The sequence below is a fragment of the Bombus flavifrons genome, chromosome 18, assembly GCF_040668555.2.
Source record: "Bombus flavifrons isolate JBK064 chromosome 18, iyBomFlav1_principal, whole genome shotgun sequence".
Taxonomy (NCBI): domain Eukaryota; kingdom Metazoa; phylum Arthropoda; class Insecta; order Hymenoptera; family Apidae; genus Bombus; species Bombus flavifrons.
The window spans coordinates 4,829,673-4,845,747 of record NC_138459.1 but is presented as its reverse complement, the minus strand read 5'-3'; the positions used below and the strand labels follow the sequence as shown (position 1 = coordinate 4,845,747).

Sequence of the window (16,075 nt, the reverse complement as noted above, 5' to 3'; positions counted from 1 at the left end):
TTTAATTTGGCTCAACTGAACAGTTATAATGCAAGCTTAGAAACAGGATATTTTATTTCAAAATTCACATCGTTATATAATATTTAATCAGGTTGATATATAACGTTAATGGATAGAGGTTAAGTAACATTATAAAATAATAAAGGAATAATTCTGTGAAGTATGATACGTTTGAAAACATTTTCGAATATGTAGAGGAACTAGACATTTTTTACATTGCCAAGTTGTTTCGCTTTTTATACTATTTTTTACGCACACGTGGCATCTCTTTGCAGCATGTTCCTTTTTATTAGTCGAAGGTACGTGTTCAGAAAAATGTGCCCAATGTTTTGCCTGTAGTCGAGTTGGCCACTCACTTTGCGACGGTCTGCCGCGTGTTGAATAATTAGGAAGAGACAAATTGTGTAGCATATCTCCTGCGATATTCAATCGTGTTGTAGTAATTACTTCAAGAAAAACTCTACAATTTTCCTTTTGTATACCCGTGACCTGGAGACCGCTGTTACGCAGAGAATAGAATTTAGTGAAACAAAAGATATTCTAAAGAAGGAGAGGTGCATATTATTGTGCCCTTGAATATAAATTGTGTTTTGGGTTACAAGGTGTAGAAACAAAAGAGCTATAAGTAGGTTTCTATTGCTGTTTCTTGTAGCCTTCAGCTACAGCTACAAGGTTAACTTTTTGGTAATGTCCTTTGCTGTAAATATATGAACCTGCTCCCTATCATATTCTATTGTATTGTAGCATTGAAAGAGTGAGGATGTGGATCAGCATACACTATGCTTATACTTATACCTATACTTATTTCAATATATTTTCTATTACAAATTCATCCATTCGTTCCTCTATCAGTTAACCTCAACAATACCATACATTAAATTAATAAATAATGATAACAATTTATTTGATTTTGACTTTATACACTATACCTGTACTTACACATATAGCTTTATTTATTTCAATATATTTTTCTAATAATAAATTCATCCACTCGTTCCCCTATCAGTTAACTTCAACAATATCATACATTAAATTAATAAATAATGATAACAATTTATTTGATTTTCACCTCATACACTATACCTGTACTTGCACGTATAGCTTTATTTATTTCAATATATTTTTCTAATAATAAATTCATTCACTCGTTCCCCTATCAGTTAACTTCAACAATATCATACATTAAATTAATAAATAATGATAACAATTTATTTGATTTTTACCTTATACACTATACCTGTACTTATACTTATTTCAATATATTTTTCTAATAATAAATTCATCCACTCGTTCTTCTATCAGTTAACCTCAACAATATCATACATTAAATTAATAAATAATGATAACAGTTTATTTGGTTTTTATCTCATACACTATACCTGTACTTATACTTATTTCAATATATTTTTCTAATAATAAATTCATCCACTCGTTCTTCTATCAGTTAACCTCAACAATATCATACATTAAATTAATAAATAATGATAACAATTTATTTGGTTTTGACCTCATACACTATACTTGTATTTATATTTATACCTTTATTTATTTCAATATATTTTTCTAATACATTCATCCACTCTTTTTCTCTCTTTCTATCAGTTATACTGAAAATTTACAATCGATTGCTTTGTTGAATTAGACAACTTAGAATACAGCACATAAGCGTTATAAATAGCTATGTAAAGCAGATAAAAGAACATTTTAAATAAAACAGAATCGACGCACGATTTTCGTTATCCTATGCCAAGGGGTTAACATTAAAAGGTGAAAATAATCTTCTTAGTTTGCGAGAAAATAGGATTTGTAGTGGCATATGAGTTAGAGGACAGTTCAAATCGTGTTGTTGTTTTGCCTCGGAGTATCAAGATCGTTAGGATACAAGTAATATAAGAACAAATAGACTCCGGGCAAAACAGTGTTGCCGCTACGCATAACCGTCGAATAAAGACGAATTTGAATCTTCCGTCTTCCCCCCGACCAGTATAAATAAACCGACGCAACCGAAAAGAGTTTAGTATCTCCGAGTATCTCCGAGTATCTCCGAGTATCTACGAGCATCTTTCTGTATCAACGAGCGATCTAAGTGTTATCTACCGAGTTATTCGACGAGCATTTATCGAGTATTCAACCGCGATTTTACTTTGTGATTTATACTCTGTACTAACGACTCAGCGATTATACTCTGTACATTAATTTATTATTTTTAAATATATTCGACGGTTACGACAACAAACGATAACGATGAACCATACAATTAATCTCACGGTCAAACATCCTTCATACCTGTCCTCTACAGATTCTAAAAAAAATATTACGAAATGGCTCGTTGTTATTTATTATCGGACCAAAATTTAACACTATGTATACTAGCAATCGATATGCGTGTTTACAAGGATGTTTACGTATGAAATCGATATTCCTAGAAAATTGAAAGAATAATCTCTGCTTGTAATACGTATATGTAGATATATAGATGCATATGTATATGTAGATATATGATAAATTCACCGAACAAACATTTTTCTCCATTCTTTGCCCCCCTTCTCGTTCCGTTTGAAACTCACACAGTTTGCTAGTTGGCTGGTCTATCAGAATACGTTCATGGCGAAAGAAGATAACACGAGAATGTACTCAGTCATATATGATTACTAGTAACTCTCTTCGATCGATCGAAACTTGCTCTAAGATTTTACCGGTATACTCTTGAAAGCACTCGATATCTGGCCCCATTCGAGCGAATCGTTAAACTGACTGCCTCCTGACCTTAATTAATCCCAAGATCCTCGAATCCGTCGCGTAATTTTCCGACTATGTGACTGTATTCTGGTATTGTCGGTAACTTATTTCGTGAAAAAACTGAAATACATTCGTCATCTATCGCGAGTATGTAACAACGTCGAGATATATTAGGTTAGCAACTAAGTGATTGCGGATTTTGTCACTGCCACCTATTGACAAAATTCGCAATCACTTAGTTGCCAACCCAATAGATCTGGCTGATAATAAAATCCATTATTACGTTAGTATGTAATATTATTTGTTGCGTCCGACAACTTCGTGCCGCTTTTTCTTCCATTATTAAAATTAAATTTCCTTTATCGTTACTATCTATAGCGCTGCCATCAACTTGCAAACCTAATTCTCATGTAATTTCCGTTTCTGCAATTTGATAGAGCAACGAATTAAGCGAAAGTGATTTGTAAAAACTGTCGTTTTCATTGCTCTACGATACGTCTAAAGTCGTTACGAGCAACTCGGTTTAGCGAACAATGCAAATAACCAAAAAAAAAAAAAAAAGATACAATCCCACTAGTAGGATGGGAAATGCAGATGCCATTGATTCGATAACCTAAATACTTACTACCAACCAGCCTACATGACAATGACCCTTTAGACCTTGACCTTACCTTTGCACATGGCCCAACACCAAATGTTCCCCATTACATAGGGCACTCAGGATCCTCTCCCTGCCCCTCAACTCCTACAAACTCGACATATAAAAACTGTGAGCATTCGACCACGAGACTAGTCTTGGGTACAGTCTTGGCCGTGATTTGAACAACTATTTTAATACTTTGCAACTCCGCTACTTCATTGTAATATTGAACTTAATCATTTTCCATTGCGTTCTGGATCGCCGTGGTCCTCGGCATTGCCTAGACATTTTCCATTGAAGTTCACGAACCAGGAAGTGTCGTGAAACAGCTCGGCCCATGAAGTATCGTGGAACACCTCGTCCCAGGAGGTGTCGTTGTAAATCTCGCCGATTTCACAAAGGCACGTGAAGTCCGTATGTGGTTGTGCAATGAAGACGTGAAGGAGGTCTATGGTTGATTGGGGGACAGGGCTCCTCACGCTGACCCATCCGTATCGCGGCTTCTTGATGATGATGCTTGGTGATTGGACCGGCGTGGTGCAATTATCCACTGAAGACAAAATCGGAGACGTCTTACCTTCCGTTTGGTTAGGTTCGGATCTGTAGTGGGAGGAAGTTGCATCTCGGTCCAAGAAGTACGTCTCCGCATGAGTTGTTGCCGTCCGTAGGTGCTGTAGCTGCCAGGGAAAATTGCTGGCCAGGCCTAAGGATTGTTGCGTTGATAGCATGTTGTCCACCTCGTAGTCTGGATCATCGTCGTCTTCGCTCTTTCCAGGACATTTCCAGTTGATATTCACGATCCAAGGATTGTCGTGCATCACCTCGGTCCTGGAAGTGTCGTGGGACATCTCGTCCCAGGAAGGATCAGGTAACGCCTCGATCCAGGAGGTATCGTTGAAAGGAACTCTGGTGGTGCTTGATATAGATTCGTCAAGCACGACGCGGAGTTTTAGAGCTGATTGGGAGACTGAGCTCCCACCGACGATCTGTCCGAATTGAGCTACTTCGTTGGTGCTTTTGCTTCCACGCTCAATCAGCGTAACGTTGCACCTTGAGCTGCCGTCGGAGTCCTCCGTCGCGATTGTCTTGGAAGCTTCCACTGGGGCATGACCGTCCCCGATGCGTTCCATGAATCATGTGTCAACGGCAAGATATGCGTCTGAGGTAGTTTCTGGATGACCAATCTCTTCCACGTCAAGAACCTCTAATTCCTCTTGAACAGAGTTTGTTCTGTTTCACGTGTCGTCGACTGTTTCGTGCCAAGACGTTGTTTCGGAAACACCAGACCCTTGAAAGTATTGCACCTTCCCTTGACCTTCTGGTTTTCGTTCCGACTGTTGATATTGATCGACCATGCTCTCCAGGAAGTTGATGGTGATCAAAGACTTGTCCGATGTAGCGCTCTGTGGCGCTCAACAAGTGTTGAGATCCGATGGACTGTTAGTGTTCTGTTTCAGGCCACTCGTCGTTGTGGCCCATTTCGGCGGTAGCGTAGTAGGAGACGGCATGTCGTCTGGTACGGTTTCATCTGTCTGTTGATCCAGAGAATCTTGGTCGATTGTCTTGAAGACGCGTATAGGCGATGAGTTTCCCGCAATGAGTCGCGCGTGTCATCGGCACTAGATTCGACACGATATTTTCCATCGGCGGAGTATGACCGCTGTTGTCCTGGACTGGACTGAGTTCCTTCTGGTCCAGAGTATCTTGAGCGGTTGGCTGATTCAAGGCGTTTTGTGGCGTTGAACCAGATTGCTGTGACGCTGACGATGTGACCGTGGTCGCGTATAGGTGACACGTTGTGAGTGTCACGCGATGAGCTCCGCATATCGTGCGACAGGATCGACGCTCCAGACGATGCGATATTCTCCGTCGACTCGGGTCTCACGCATGAATCGCGTGTTTCTGGTGTCGAAGTGGTTGTTGATGGTTGTTGGTCAAGAAGGTCTAGGATCCGCGTGTCAATCTCATTATACTCTTGCATTAAAGAGACTGCACGATCAGCTTCCTCCTCATCTAACGCTACTAATTCGTACTGAACTGCGATCATCTTCCCCCAATTCTCGTGCAAGTCTTTGCGGCAACATATTAGGTAGTCCCCGTCTACCTGTCCGTTTTCTTCGCAGTCGTCGAGGTGACGCCTTAATTGTGTCATGCAGCCTTAATTGTGTCATTATGGCGCTTCGTCTACGCCGCAAGGTGCTGACCTGTTCAGCGTTGGCCATTCGTATATGAATAGGATGAATGATCTTACCTGGACGTTGGTCCGGAAATCGATCGCTGCTCGTTACAGCGCCATTGAAGCTTTATTGTCCAGCGGCGGCGGGAGGTTGCGTTCCTCGGCCAATGGGTTATGCTTGTTCGAAGGTGACGCTTTTGAGGTCACTGGCTTCGTTGCGATGATAACGCTTCCGCGGCTGGATTGATAGATTCACGTGGCGCTGTACGGTCATCGGTAGTGCACTCTTCACTGGACGTGAATTCGGCTCGAAGGAGCATGTATTTTCGACCAATGGCGAGGATAGACGTCAACGGGAGCCGTAAATTCCCGTTACGATTGTAATAATCGACACCACGAGTTGATCGATCCCCTGATTTCCGTTAAGATAATAGGGGTGATCCAGTTAGTGTAACACTGTGGTTCACAGAGTTATAAGGTTTTTATTTCCAACACTTAAGTTACACTGTTGAGTAGATATAATTCCTAGATGGCACTTTGTCGCACGAAGATAAGATAGATGCACAATAGAGCAGGGCTCTTGTAGTTGAATTTAGTATGTTAGTGGACGTAGCATTAGAGGATAGTTAATGGACGTTAGATTTAGACGTTATACTTCGACGTTGTAAGTTGACACCTCTAACGTTGTAGAAGAAGTAGTTGACTTTTCTAGCGGTGTAGAAGAAGTAGAGTTGGGTGACGATGCTGTGTCTGAGGAAAACTAGCGATGGGTGTGTCTAGCGCACGGGACCATCGGATTTGTTCATGACATTTTGGTCAGGAAAGTGAGGACAGTATACATTGCTTCTGATTGGATAAACGAAGGTTGGTGGATTGGGAAGGTCTTAGCCGCCCTCGGTAGAAAGTTGCTAGTAGGAAGCATCGTATGTGAGAAAAACTGACTTTCCCCTGTCAAGCCGTAGTAGACAATAGTCGCTAAAAAGTGATTTAAAAAGGATATTTGTTCGGTCCGAAGGACCTTAGTTAGCAAATTACTGGGATTTATGACGGGTCCTTAAGACTATTGAGGATACGCCGTAAGGATGAGCGGACATCTGGTGTCCGTCTGGCCCGCGGTGTATGGCCTGGTCTAGGTAGAGGGCCGCCTAACGTGGAAAAGGATTCAACTTGGGCTACGGGTCATCCTCAACAACAAACTCACAATCTACGAATCTGAAGCCTATAACTTGATAACGGATAGTCTATGCAAGTTCTATTTCTATGGATATCAAGGAAAATCTTGATTCTTTTGTTCAATATAAAACTAGACGTTTTAGCTTTGACAGTCAAGACTCAGACGAAGTAGCAATTTTCGGGAAAAAAGAAATGTCTGAAGTATCAACAAGTAAAGACAGTGAAATTAGTCTAAAGCAAGTACTAGACGCCGAAATTCAACAACAAATCCAAATACTAAGCTAACAAGCAAGCGAAGAGAATCAACGCCTCACTAAAGAAATCAAACTGCTGAGAAAAACAGTTGCCGAATTGAAGCTAGGCATTGAAAGTCAAGAAACAATTATGAGCAAAGATTCTGAATCTGTAAATAACATCACAAAAAAAGCGCGAAATTGAGAAACAGGGTCGTGTACCCGTAGCGAGCGCACCCGAAACGATATTTGACCCTGAAAGCCGAAAGGCCCTGAATTCCAAGACTACAATGAACCACGACACCTGACTATGTTATTGTCACGTAAATTTTAAGGGTTGGTTGATGAAATAAAATAGCTGGGTCGTAACACAACTATTAATTTTGTTTTAATTAAACTTTATTATGAATTCAGCAAACACAATATAATACACACTGAATTAACATAAATCACAATTCACTCCAACCACGTTATGTAAGACTTAGTTACAATGATACGTTAAGTACGCGACTGTTACAAGGGTAGAGACCGGTAAAGATATGTTGACTATTCTGAGGATACAGAATAAGTGAGTTTTACTGACGATACTGTGTCTGAGGAAGGCTAGGGGTGGGCGTGTCTAAGGACACGGGACTATATGATTTGTTGATGACAATTTTGGTTAAGGAGGTGAGGGCAGTAGACACCGTCTCCGATTGGGTAATAAGACGGTTGGTGGACCAGGAAGGGCCGCCTCGCGAGAAAGTTGCTAACGGAACATACCAGATGTGAAGAAAACCAACTTTCTATGCTAACACGTGGTAGACAATAAACGTAAAGGAAATCTAAGACAAGAAATACTCGCTTGGTCCGAAGGACCTTAACTATGAAAATTCCAAGACCCCTGGTGGGTACTTAGGACTATTGAAGGTACGCGCCAAGGATGTGCAGACATCTGGGTGCCATCTTGTCCGCGGTGCCTGGTCACTGATGTGAATTGGCGTTACATTATCAGCGTAAGACTCAATAAAATACATTTCAATTTTAAACGGTGACGATGATGTTGAAGTGGAAGATTTCACAAAAGAAGTACGTGCTATGCGAATGCGTTGTTCACAAAAAGATTTATTATTGAAAGCCATTAAAATCGATAAAATAGTTGGTAAAGCTGCGCAAAGTATTCGAAACATACCTATTGAAAATTATGCAGATTTACATGACGCTTTGAGATCCAACGTAGTAGTTGAAGTAACATCTGACGAATACGAAGAACAATTACGCGGTTTGAAACAAGGACGCTACGAATCTGTTCAAAATTTCAATATTCGATTCCGCCGTATATTAAATAAATTTACGTATGCAATAACTAATGAAAATCCATAACCAATTACACGACGAATAATGATTGAAGCCACCATGAAAAATGTAAGTCGAATTTATTTAAGAGGACTTCGACACGATATAGAACGCATACTGTTGGCAAGCAAACTATATCCATTGAGCGAAACAGAAAAGAAAGCCGTCGACGTTGCAAGATACCTACGAAAACAAAAGGAATGGAGAAGGACAGATACTCGACCAACAGCAACGTATAACCGACTTTGTAACAGACCAATGCAGACAAGCAACCGATCATTACCTGCCACACGTAATAATCCAATCAACAAAAATATTTCACCATTTTCTAAAATGAAACGTGTAGCATTTGCTGAGCGACGACAAGTAAAATGTCTCAAATGTGGTAAATTGGCACTCGTTGCACTGCAATGTCAATTTTCAATTAATCAACCAAAGAAACCTACCACCTCCACGAGTAAACCAGATTGGAACAAGACGAGAACGAGGATCAACAACAGTAGGAAAAAACGTTAACTTTGGAGGACCAAAAACAATCTAAGGAAGGGGGTATGTGACAGCGACCATAGCCAAATGCACGCCATTCCACACTACCCGACAATGAATCGTTGATTTTAACCTGACTTTTGCATATGGCCCAATAATAAATTTTCCCTATTACGTAGGGCACTCAGGATCCTCTCTTTGCCCCTCAACTCCTACAAACTCAACATATAAAAACTGCGAGCATTCGACCACGAGACTAGTCTTGGGTACAGTCTTGGCTGTGATTTGAACAACTATTTTAATACTTTGTAACTTCGCTACTTCATTGTAACATTGTACTTAACCACTTTGGTGAATAGAAGCATATAAAAATATTAAAGGATAGTCAACTTAGTCACTTAGTTGCCAACCCAATACATCACAATTAAATGTTCGAGTAAAATAAATAAATAACTACACACAGTGGCAATTGCAAATCAATTCTTTTATCACGAATTTTGAGTGACACTAGCAACACTCTCGACAACGCAATTCGCACTCTCTGACTTCTCAACTCACACTGACTGTTATTTCGCCCTTCTCCCTTAACATCTCTGTTTTTTCTCATAGCCCCACCACGCACGTGTTCCGCAACCGTTCGTGGCTAGAGTCACGTAGGTCTTTCTTCCACGTAAATATTCGATTGAAGGACCGACGGCACATAGGCTGTTGGCACTTCGGTTTTCTCGCGACATTGTTTATGGTTCACCTGATATCTTTTAGGTTATTCGTCCACGATACTACATGTATGTACTTATGTATTAGTACCATCTCTTACATGCGTCAGAAAAAATAGATAATTTTATAAATATTAATAAAATTATTTTAATAATATTAACAAAATTGGGGAAGATTATAGATTCGCGTTTTTGCATTCAATATTCAAAGGTAATTGCGTAAATATGTATGATATCTGTGAGATGAACATAAATTTTTGGAAAACATTGATTGGATAACGAGAGCATCTTCCTGGCTGAAAATAAAGTTGGTAGGATGGTTCATAATCGCAGCTGAAACCGTTCAGCTATAGGAGAAACGTCTCATTGTCACGCCTTCACCCGCGTGAATGTTACGAAACAAACTTTTCGCGATGTGAATGCAAACTGCCGTTCTCAACGCCGTTTCACCAAATCCATTTTGCTGCTACACGTTCATTTGTGAAGCGTAGAAATACGGCGTTAACGAGCGAGAATAGCTGGCGAATGTAGCAGCTTGCATGAAAGATCTATCGATGATAATATGCGGTTTTGCGATTCCTTTAACTCGCAGCTGCTTTTAAATTAAAATTTATTCTGTTAAATTCCCGCTATCACAAGCATTCTATTCACATTTATTAAGAATACAACTGTCAACTGGCGTGAAGGCACGAAAGAAATTAAGAAAACTATTAGGTTGGCAACTAAGTGATTGCAGATTTTGTCAATACCACCTAATGATAAAACTCGCAATCACTTAGTTGCCAACCAATAACATAATATCTGCGAAAGAGCGGAATCTTGCGTTGAAGCATCCACAGCCATTAAGAATTTGTAAAGTATCAAAAAACATCGTGACTCGATAAGATTACGTCTGATTCGCAGCAATAATTGCATTTCGTTCCTCTCAAGTTGTCAGTAACTTGAAACTGCTTCGATCTCGTTTACGTCAAATTATTTGGGTTTAGTCGTTTTCTTTTTATTTTTTTTTTCATCAACTACCAGCGTAATAAAGAAAATTTCAAAGTAGAAGGAATTTTTTCGTCGTTGGAAAATAGTTACGAGAAAATAGTTAGATAACGAGCGACTTCGATTATTGGCAATTTTGTGGGGCGGAATGGAACCGAAGAACTCGTTAATACAAGAAGTTTCGCGATATTGGCTGAGAATGATACAGGTCGGTCGTGAACAGGTCCAACAACTTACCACGTCTCTGCCTTTCGATTTATATCGTACGTGTATACATAGATCGAATTGTCGACATACTTCAATTTCCAGAGCAGCTTTTAAGCTCAAGTTATAGGAATCTGATCGATAACTATTGGGTTAGCAACTAAGTGATTGCGAATTTTGTCAATAGGTGGTATTGCTAACCCAATACATCACAATTAAATGTTCGAGTAAAATAAATAAATAACTACACACAGTACCAATTGCAAATCGATTCCTAAACTATAGAAGATATTGTTTTAACGAAGGTCCTGTAGCGAAAAAGAAATTTGAAACTTCAAAATAGAAAGATATCTTGTTTCACTAATCCTAAAATGTGTGAGTGAACTCGAAACCTAACTGTGTTATCTGTGCCAGAGGAGAGTCGAAGTTTCGAAGTTCTGTATATTATTTTTCACGTTCGCTTTATTAATTCATTTCAGGCACGAACAACGAGATCCTTTCTTATATTAATATCTTCACGCTCAAGTTCTAGTTTCTTGTTGTCTTTTTCTTTTTCCACGTTACTCCATAATGTATGCTTAGTTTCGTTCAATTTTGTACAAGGTGCATTTAAAACCAACAGAAAGAAGAAACTCGTGACGGATTTTATTCAACCGAACACAGCGATAAAAAAAAATTGTATGCTTTTCGGTGGTCGGGAATTTGCGAAGGGTTCTAAGTTTTGATTACTTGAAAAGCTGTCCATTTCGATGTACGTGGAACGTCCTTCAACCTCAATGGCTGGCCAACCGTGGGCTCGCAATATCCGGCAAAGACGGCATCGACAGCAGAAAATATAAGAGAAAACCGGAGAATTCCAGAATGCCACGATTATTCTGGTTCTTTCAACCTTGAGTAGTTCGATTTTATTAAAATTCTCTCTCAGCTTCAATAAAATCTCGAATTTTCTTAAAAATCGACGATTATCAAATACTTTTTTAGGTTAGGGATCGCATCGATAAATCTACGATAACTTTGAGGCGTAAGGGAATACTTGCAAAATTTTAAAAGAATATTACAAATAAAATCGTAAAACAGAATGTTCAAAAATTGAGAGAGACGAATTGCGATTGGTTACATGCGAATTATTCAAATTTGATTAAAAATTTTATTCAAAATATTTCTTCAACTATCGCGTTTTATCTTCAGTAAAATTACAAAATTTTTTTTTGGTTGCGTAAGATATTATTTATTTATTTCTTATTCGGGGTAGAAATGATTTTTTCCCCCAGATATCGACCTCGTCACATGATTTTTTTATTATTAAACTATTTTCCGGGAAATCCTATCTTTCTTTTTTTTTTAATTTAATTTCATCGTAGCTACGGTAACATTATAGCAGAGCAGCACGAAACTGTGGCAGATTAAGAATAGAATTTGTGCGAAAAATATATAACTGTGCTAAATGAATTACATGAGCGATGGTTTTAAAGAAACGCGCGTTAAAAGTGTACCTTGGTAGTGCTCATTATTTTCATAAAAGCAATAAATTGTTTCAGCGTGACACAGTTGAAACGAGTGCACGAGACCTTCGATCGACATAAACGAGTATGGGGTGTGAAACGCGATGAATAGAGTGAAAAATATGTTTCAATGGTGCAAAACCTCGAACCGTATAAATACATGTTTCTTTATCCATCCGCCTTTTTCTCGCGTGATAACGAGTTGCAAAAATAAATTCTATTTTATTCCGGCATAAATCCATATTGCGAAAACGACGCGCTACAAGTGGTTTCACAGTCGTTATTATTGAGCGTTCGGTTCAAGCCTTTAATTATAAGCAGGGAGTGTCGCTTGAGCATCGAAACGATCAAATTAGTCGCCATACATAAACTATATATATTGTAGAACGAGATGCTGAATACGTTTTAATATAACCGATATGAGTGAAGTTGGCGCGATTTCGATAACGATATTGAAAACAGTGCAAAATTTTATTCGAATAATCTATAATGAATAAATATAAGGAATAAAATTTTGTTCATCTCTAATGTATAGATATCCAATTAAATAAATATTTATTTGAATAAGGAATTATTTGTGTAAGAATTTATCTGTATGAAAATTAAATCGAATAACTTATTCAGATGAGAATTTATTCAGATAATATTTGTTGAAGTAATTACTTCAAGAGAAACTCTACACCTTTTCTTTTGTATATCCGTGACCTGGACACCGCTGTTACAAAGAGGATAGAATTTAGTGAAACAAAAGATATTCCAAAGAAGGAGAGGTGCATATTATTGTGCCCTTGAATATGAATTTTGTTTTGGGTTACAAAGTCTATAAATAAAAGAGCTATAAGTAGATTTCTATTGCTGTTTCTTGTAGCCTTCAGCAACAGCTACAAGTTTAACTTTTTGGCAATGTCCTTTGCTAGAAATATATGAACTTGCTCCCTATCATATTCTATTGTATTGTAACACTGAAAGAGTGAGGATCTGGATCAGCATACATTATGCGTATACTTATACCTATACTTATTTCAATATATTTTCTATTACAAATTCATCCAATCGTTCCTCTGTCAGTTAACCTCAACAATATCATACATTAAATTAATAAATAATAATAACAATTTATTTGATTTTGACTTTATACACTATACCTGTACTTACACATATAGCTTTATTTATTTCAATATATTTTTCTAATAATAAATTCATCCACTCGTTTCTCTATCAGTTAACCTCAACAATATCATACATTGAATTAATAAATAATGATAACAGCTTATTTGATTTTGACCTCATACACTATACCTGTACTTACACATATAGCTTTATTTATTTCAATATATTTTTCTAATAATAAATTCATCCACTCGTTCCTCTATTAGTTAACCTCAACAATATCATACATTAAAGTAATAAATAATGATAACAGCTTATTTGATTTTGACCTCATACACTATACCTGTACTTACACATATAGCTTTATTTATTTCAATATATTTTTCTAATAATAAATTCATCCACTCGTTTCTCTATCAGTTAACCTCAACAATATCATACATTAAATTAATAAATAATGATAAGAATTTATTTGATTTTCACCTCATACACTATACTTGTATTTACACGTATAGCTTTATTTATTTCAATATATTTTTCTAATAATAAATTCATCCACTCGTTCCTCTATTAGTTAACCTCAACAATATCATACATTAAATTAATAAGTAATGATAACAATTTATTTTATTTTGACCTCCCGGCAAAAAAATGATAGTTACAATTTTTCTAACCACACTTTCTTAACCTACCTTCCCACGCATCTTTTCATACCACTCCACCAGCCACTCTTTTCGCTAATCATGTGCTTATTGCACCATTTAATCTGTGCTGTTTCTTTCGCCATTTCTTTCTTCATTTTTCTCTTCCATTATTCTTTCTATCTTCCTTTTATCCCTTAGAATCTTTAATATATTATGTATAAATCATTATTATGCATAGATGAAGGATGGATAAGGCATGGAATATATTTTCAAGATTCATTGTTCAATTGTTGTAGCATTGACTTTTATAATTAATATGTTTAAATGTCAGATTAGAAAATTTATCTTTTCTTGACTAATTAATCATCCGGCAAATTAATAGTAAGAAATGTACTAGTATTCGTACGTGCCTGTACAGAATTAAACAGAGACGAACAATTATTCGTATTATTTTTCAAATATTTCTGCAATCATTATTCGAATAAATATAGAAAACAAATTTGTTACGAACAACAAATAATTATTACTCAAATAAAATATTCGACTAATATAAATTTATTCGAATAATTATTTTCGATAAATATTTGTTCGAAACGATTTGAAAAATGCTTAACTCTAATTGAGAACGTATGCGAAAAATGGCCGATTAGTCACAATATTCCCTCGAGAAAGATAGCTTCGATCGATAATTCGAATAAAAAGATGCCACGTTGGTGTAAGATATAGCTATGAACGAGAAAGCACAAAGTGTCGAAAAGCAGATGAAAAAGAGGATTCATTATCCGAGAGAGAAATTGGCAATCCGACGCGGTAGCCAATTATTTGATACGATCGAGGGTATTCCGTAATTTCATTCGCCGTAGACGTAAACGATGCGTGTCACGCGATTCAATTACTGAACGAAGTATTATAGTGTCTATAGAAGGGAAGGATGGTATAGGTACGCTGAGAAGAAGAATTCCTTGGTGAATTAACGGAACCGTTCTAATTTTCTGGGTGGTACGATTAGTAACGATTCCGGAACGACACCATGTGGCAACGTTTCACACGATTAGCTCTGTAATTTCTGCGTTGGCGCGCTTTCGATCGGATATGTTGTAACAGAAACGGAATACTTTCGTGCACCGCCATTTTTGTCATGCTAAATTCACGTCTCGTACAATATACAAATTTTCGTTCAGTTTGTATCTCGACGCGTGTATGTTTTTATAGGAATTCTCCATATTTATTTTGTTTTAGTTTACCGAAACACACTGAAATATTGAACCAAAATATATAAATTGTGGATACTTACATAGAGCTTTGTACAACCACCATCGCGTAACCAAGGTAAATATTACGTAAAATCGATTACAGAATGAAAATGTAACGTGTATCTCAAACAAGTCGTAAGTTGTTAAATAATAATATCGTATAATATATAAAATAATATAAAAATAATATCGTATAATAATAATCATTTTAATGGAGGGTAGACAAGGTGAGCCAGAGAAAGGATTCGCATCGTGATGCATCCAATGAAATCAGCAAGGACCGAGAAGTGGAGAAATATAAATAACTGCAAGCTTTCCGACTCGTTCTAAACTCGTTCTAAATTCAAGCAAGCGCGGTCACTTTACTCTCCTTTTTATGCGTTTCGCTGTCGTGTCACGTTGTTACTTTATGACCGTTCCTTTCGCGTGGTTCTCTCGTTCGCACCTCCTTCGGCTCTTTCGAGAACCGCTTCCGACGGCTTATCGTTATTCCGACTATGCCTGGTTAATTGCACTCTTTGTCCGCTTATCAACGCGGTCACGTACGACAAGTGGAAAACGTCGGGCTTTTTCCTCAAACCCGATATTCCGCAACCTACCATTGCTCTTTTCCGTGAATCAGCTTTTCACCAACGTGCTCTTTTCAAACGTTACGCAGCTTACTGAGTTCTTGCTTCTCTCGTTTACTCCCCTTTTTCGCGCACAATCAGAGTTTCTCAAAGTAGATGGTATTTGTAGCATAGTAGTATTTGTGGAGCAAAAGCAAGCAGACGAAAATCCTTTACTATACGAATTTGAAATCAAACGGTATACGAGATGGCAAAAGAATGTTGACGATGATAATGTTGTTTAAGGCGATTAGGAAATTCTATACGAT

The 16,075-nt window shown here is 37.6% G+C and overlaps 1 protein-coding gene and 1 long non-coding RNA gene across 6 annotated transcripts in view; one reads left to right on the top strand and one right to left on the bottom strand.

Moving 5' to 3' along the window:
- Positions 1–16,075, top strand: part of LOC138189115 (adhesion G protein-coupled receptor E3) — a 79,018-nt gene that overhangs the window by 33,077 nt on the left and 29,866 nt on the right. The window lies entirely within an intron of this gene.
- On the bottom strand, positions 2,189–3,605 carry LOC138189118 (uncharacterized). Its single transcript, XR_011175909.1, has 2 exons — positions 3,411–3,605; positions 2,189–2,859 (listed from the first exon to the last, which is right to left on the bottom strand). It is a non-coding gene; the product is annotated as an uncharacterized LOC138189118 (long non-coding RNA).